This window comes from Triticum urartu, chromosome 6 (assembly GCF_003073215.2).
Source record: "Triticum urartu cultivar G1812 chromosome 6, Tu2.1, whole genome shotgun sequence".
Classification (NCBI taxonomy): Eukaryota; Viridiplantae; Streptophyta; class Magnoliopsida; order Poales; family Poaceae; genus Triticum; species Triticum urartu.
The window spans coordinates 102479509-102486433 of record NC_053027.1 but is presented as its reverse complement, the minus strand read 5'-3'; positions in this window follow the sequence as shown (position 1 = coordinate 102486433).

The window sequence follows — 6925 nt, the reverse complement described above, 5'->3', positions numbered from 1 at the left end:
AGAGAACCCATCTAATAAGTCTAGGTTTAGCATCTTTCTTTTCCATAAGATATTTAATAGCAGCATGATCGGTGTGAATAGTTACTTTAGAATCAACAATATGAGGTCTAAACTTATCACAAGCAAATACAACTGCTAAGAATTCTTTTTCAGTAGTAGCATAATTTCTTTGAGCATTGTTTAGAGTTTTACTAGCATATTGAATAACATTTAGTTTCTTATCAACTCTTTGTCCTAGAACAGCACCTACAGCATAATCACTAGCATCGCACATAATTTCAAAGGGTAAATTCCAATCAGGTGGCTGAACAATAGGTGCAGAGATCAATGCTTTCTTAAGTATTTGAAATGCTTCTACACAATCATCATTAAAAACAAATGGTATATTTTTGTAATAAATTAGTCAGAGGCCGAGAGATTTTTGAGAAGTCCTTAATGAACCTCCTATAAAAACCGGCATGACCAAGGAAACTTATTATACCTTTGATGTCCTTGGGACATGGCATCTTTTCAATAGCATCAACCTTGGCTTTATCAACTTCGATACCTCTTTTAGAAACTTTAGGCCCCAAGACAATACCTTCATTAACCATAAAGTGTCACTTTTCCCAATTTAAGACAAGACTAGTTTCTTCACATCTCCACTTACTATCAGCAACGGGATAAATTATACCTGCCTCAAGGAGCTTTAGTATCTCCTTTCTTACCACCTCTTTCATTTTAGGATTCAGTCGGCATTGATGATCACGAACTGGTTTAGCATCTTCTTCCAAATTAATTTTATGTTGACATAGAGTGGGACTAATGCCCTTAAGATCATCAAGAGTATACCCAATAGCAGCACGGTGCTTCTTCAGAGTTTTCAATAATCTCTCTTCCTCATGCTCTGAAAGGTTAGCACTAATAATCACAGGATATATCTTTTTCTCATCAAGATAAGCATATTTAAGAGTATCAGGTAACGGTTTAAGCTCAAACACGGGATCACCCTTGGGTGGAGGAGGATCTCCTAGGATTTCAACAGGTAAATTGTTTTTCAGAATAGGTTCCCGTTTAAAGAATACTTCATCTAATTCCCTTCTTTCATTCATAAACATATCATTTTCATGGTCTAACAAATATTGTTCTAAAGGATCACTAGGAGGTACGGCAATAGAAGCAAGACCAATAATTTCATCCTTACTAGGTAATTCTTCTTCACGGTGTTGTCTACTAAATTTATAAAAATTAAATTCATGAGTCATATCATCTAAAACGACAGTAACAACATCCCTTTTGCAATCTACGGTAGCATTACTAGTATTTAAGAAGGGTCTACCAAATATAATGGGACAAAAACTATCTTGTGGGGAACCAAGAACAAGAAAATCAGTAGGATGTTTAGTTTTCCCACACAAGACTTCAACATCTCTAACAATTCCCATTGGTGAAATAGTATCTCTATTAGCAAGTTTAATTGTAACATCAATATCTTCCATCTCACCAGGTGCAATATCATGCATAACTTCTTGGTATTAAGAATAAGGTATTGCACTAGCACTAGCACCCATATCACATAAGCCATGATAACAATGATCTCCTATTTTAACAGAAATAACATGCATGTGTAGGTTTATCTGTATCACGTGGTTTAGCAATTCTAGCAGTTTCATTACAGAAATAAATAACATGCCCATCTATATTATCAGACAAGAGATCTTTAACAATAGCAATATTAGGTTCAACTTTAACTTGCTCAGGAGGTGTATACGTTTTAATATTGCTTTTACGAACCACAGTTAAAGCTTTAGCATGATCCTTTATCCTAACAGGGAAAGGTGGTTTCTCAACATAAGAAGTAGGAACAATAGGATCATTATAAGTAATGGTCTTTTCTTCAACTTTAATAGGTGCAGCTACTTTTACTTCTATGGGATGATGATATTTAAACCACTTCTCCTTGGGGAGATCAACATAAGCAGCAAAAGATTCACAGAAAGAAGCTACTATCTCAGAGTCAAGTCCATATTTAGTGCTAAATTTACGAAAAATATCAGTATCCATAAAAGATTTAACACAATCAAAACTAGGTGTCATACCTGACTCCTTACCATTGTCGAGGTCCCAATCTTCGGAGATGCGTTTAATTCTTTCCAATAAATCCCATTTGAATTCAATAGTCTTCATCATAAAAGAGCCAGCACAAGAAGTATCGAGCATGGTGCGATTGTTACCAGAAAGCCGAGCATAAAAAAAATTGAATAATCATTTCTCTTGAGAGCTCATGATTGGGGCATGAATATAACATTGATTTAAGCCTCCCCCAAGCTTGAGCGATGCTTTCTCCTTCGCGAGGCCAATAATTATATATATAATTGCGATCACGATGAACAAGATGCATAGGATAAATTTTTTGATCAAATTCCAATTTCAATCGTTTGTAGTTCCAAGACTCCATATCATCACATAGCCTATACCATGTCGATGCATCTCCCCTCAAAGATAAAGGGAAGACCTTCTTCTTAACAACATCTCCAGGTACACCTGCAAGCTTAAATAATCCACAAACTTCATCCACATATATTAGATGCTCATCAGGATGTTTTGTTCCATCTCCTAAAAAAGGATTAGCTAGCAGTTTTTCTACCATACCCAAAGGAATTTCAAAGCAAGCATTTTCATTTTTAGTAGGTTCAGTAGGTTGAGGAGCAACTCTTTGCTCTACTGGTCGGGGTGAAGATACCCCGAACAAGTCCCTCAGAGGATTACTTTCCATAGTAACAAGTGACAGTAAATTTTAGCACACTATATAAATTTTTCCTTACCAAATTCCACCTACCAAAGGCGCTTCACTCCCCGGCAACAGCGCCAGAAAAGAGTCTTGATGACCCACAAGTATAGGGGATCTATCGTAGTCCTTTCGATAAGTAAGAGTGTCGAACCCAACGAGGAGCAGAAGGAAATGATAAGCGGTTTCCAGCAAGGTATTCTCTGCAAGTACTGAAATAAGTGGTAACAGATAGTTTTGTGATAAGATAATTTGTAACGAGCAACAAGTAACAAAAGTAAATAAAGTGCAGCAAAGTGTCCCAATCCTTTTGTAGCAAAGGACAAGCCTGGACAAACTCTTATATGATGTAAAGCGCTCCCGAGGACACATGGGAATATCGTCAAGCTAGTTTTCATCACGTTCATATGATTCGCGTTCGGTACTTTGATAATTTGGTATGTGGGTGGACCGGTGCTTGGGTGCTGCCCTTACTTGGAAAAGCATCCCACTTATGATTAACCTCTATTGCAAGCATCTGCAAATACAACAAAAGTATTAAGGTAAACCTAACCATAGCATGAAACATATGGATCCAAATCAGCCCCTTACGAAGAAACGCATAAACTAGGGTTTAAGCTTCTGTCACTCTAGCAACCCATCATCTACTTATTACTTTGCAATGCCTTACTCTAGGCCAAAATAATGGTGAAGTGTCATGTAGTCGACGTTCACATAACATCACTAGAGGAGGGACAACATACATCTCATCAAAATATCGAACGAATACCAAATTCACATGACTACTAATAGCAAGACTTCTCCCATGTCCTCAGGAATAAAAGTAACTACTCACAAAGCATAGACATGTTCATAATCAGAGGGGTATTAATGTGCATATAGGATCTGAACATATGATCTTCCACCAATTAAACCAACTAGCATCAACTACAAGGAGTAATTAACACTACTAGCAACCTACTAGCACCAATCCCGGACTTGGAGACAAGAATTGGATACAAGAGATAAACTAGGGTTTTGAGATGAGATGGTGCTGATGAAGATGTTGATGGAGATTGCCCTCTCCCGATGAGAGGAGCGTTAGTGATGACGATGGCGATGATTTCCCCCTCCGGGAGGAAAGTTTCCCTGGCAGAACAGCCCCGCCAGAACCCTAGATTGGTTCCGCCAAGGTTCCGCCTCGTGGCGGCAGAGTTTTGTCCGAGAAGATGGCTTATGATTATTTTTCCATCAAAAGAGTCCATATAGCAGAAGATGGTCACCGGAGGGCCACCAGGGGGCCCACGAGGTAGGGGGCGCGCCCCCCACCCTCGTGGGCAGGGTGTGGCCCCCCTGGTGAAGTTCTTGCGCTCAATGTTTTTTATATATTTGGAAAACATCATCCGTGAAGTTTCAGGACTTTTGGAGCTGTGCAGAATAGGTCTCTCATATTTGCTCCTTTTCCAGCCAAAATCCCAGCTGCCGGCATTCTCCCTCTGTATGTAAACCTTGTAAAATAAGAGAGAATAGGCATAAGTATTGTGACATAATGTGTAATAACATCCCATAATGCAATAAATATTGATATAAAAGCATGATGCAAAATGGACGTATCACATGTCATCTTGCCTAATGTGTTACTCTATTCTTATGAACTTAATACTCTAGATGCATGTTGGATAGCGGTCGATGTGTGGAGTAATAGTAGTAGATGCAGAATCGTTTCGGTATACTTCTCGCGGACGTGATGCCTATATACATGATCATGCCTAGATATTTTCATAATTATACACTTTTCTATCAATTGCTCGACGGTAATTTGTTACCCACCGTAATACTTATGCTATCTTGAGAGAAGCCACTAGTGAAACCTATGGCCCCCGGGTCTATTTTCCATCATATAAGTTTCCAATTTACTTTACTTTGCAATATTTACTTTCAATCTATATCATAAAAATACCAAAAATATTTATCTTATTATCTCTATCAGATCTCACTTTTGCAAGTGATCGTGAAGGGATTGACAACCCCTTTTATCGCATTGGTTGCAAAGTTCTAATTTGTTTGTGTAAGTGCGAGGCGACTTGCATGTAGTCTCCTACTGGATTGATACCTTGGTTCTAAAAAACTGAGGGAAATACTTACGCTACTTTACTGCATCACCCTTTCCTCTTCAAGGGAAAACCAACGCAGTGCTCAAGAGGTAGCAGTTAGGCCACCTTGCACAAACGTTTCCACACAAAGAACCGTGTGGGATGTACATACCTACAGAAACGATTTTCTGGGATTCACCGTGTGGGATGTACATACCTACAGAAATGATTTCTGGGATTCACCTGTGGGATGTACATACCTACGGAAATGATTTCTAGGATTCACCGTGTGGGATGTACATACCTACGGAAATGATTTCTGGGATTCACCATGTGGGATGTACATACCTACGGAAATGATTTCTGGGATTCACCATGTGGGATGTACATACCTACGGAAATGATTTCTGGGATTCACCGTGTGGGATGTACATACCTACGGAAATGATTGGGTTTTGATGCCTCGCCCGATCGCACACGGCCCCAGCCTGGGTCCCAGGAGGGCCTATCCCCGATGATTTCTGGGTCGTGTGGGAAGGACACCCTATCGCACACACTCACTTGGTGAGGGTTCCAAATGTCGTCGCGGAAAGGGGTTTTAAGCCGTTTGTTTAGGACGTCGTTGTACCAGTGGTGGGGGTGGCGGACTAGCAATAATGTGTGCTTTGTGCGACAGGTGCCACACCAAAGTTGTGCATAGGGTATTTGAACATCAAACCACCCTTTTCATACATATATTTGGTCCACATGCAAGTGTTTTCGTGTTCTGACCCGTTATCGCATTTTTTTGCCAAATTTATAAACAACACACGAGTTAGATGCAACAATCGTCTGCGATTGGGGGCGTAACAAACACGATTCTCTCAGACTACCAATGTGCCACGCCAGTGCCCCTGTCACTCACATCAGCATAGTAGATTGGGCTCCACGAGGCTTCCCTCTCAATCTCAAAAATATCTACCCGCCTGGAAGGTTTTTCTATTTGATAACACAAGATTACTATGTTTCGACCGTGTGCGATGTTCGTTGCTCCCGCTCTAAAAAATATCTACCCGTCTGGAGAATTTTTCTGTTTGATAGCACAAGATTATTATGTTTCGATCGTGTGGGATGTCTGTTTCTCCCGCTCCCGCACATGCATGCTTCACTCGCAATCTCGAAAATATCTACTCTCCTAGTGTTCTTTTTTGTTTGATAGCACACGACTATTATTTGTGGACCGTGTGTGATGTTTGTTACTCCTGCTTGTTGGGGAACGAAGTATTTCAAAAAAGTTCCTACGATCACGCAAGATCTATCTAGGTGATGCATAGCAACGAGAGGGGAGAGTGTTTCCATGTACCCTCGTAGACCGAAAGCAGAAGCGTTTAGAAACGCGATTGATGTAGTCGAACGTCTTCGCGATTCAACCGATCCAAGTACCGAATGTACGGCACCTCCGTGTTCAGCACACGTTCAGCTCGATGATGTCCCTCGAGCTCTTGATCCAGTTGAGGATGAGGGAGAGTTTCGTCAGCACGACGGTGTGTTGACGGTGATGATGAAGTTACCGGCGCAGGGCTTCGCCTAAGCACTACAACGATATGACCGAGGGTGTGTAACCGTGGAAGCGGGCACCGCACACGGATAAGAGAAGACTTGGTGTACCTTTTGGAGTGCTCCCCTCCCACGTATATAAAGGGGGGAGGAGAGGAGGCTGGCCTAGGGGGGGCGCCAAGGGGGGAGTCCTACTTGGACTCCCGGTCCAAGTAGGATTCGCCCCCTCTCCTTCCTTTCAACGGAGGGGGAAAAGGGGGGAAGGAGAGGAGGGGAAGAGGGAAAGGGGGGCCGCGCCCTCTCCCCTTCCTATTCGGACTCCACTTGGGGGCGCGCGCCTCCCCGTTGTGGGCTGTACCCCCTTCTCTCCCATGGCCCATAAGGCCCATGATTTCCCCCGGGGGGTTCCCGTAACCTCCCGGTACTCCGGAAAAATGCCCGAATCACTCGGAACCATTCCATTGTCCGAATGCAACCTTCCGATATATGAATCTTTACCTCTCTACCATTTCAAGACTCCTCTTCATGTCCGTGATCTCATCCGGGACTC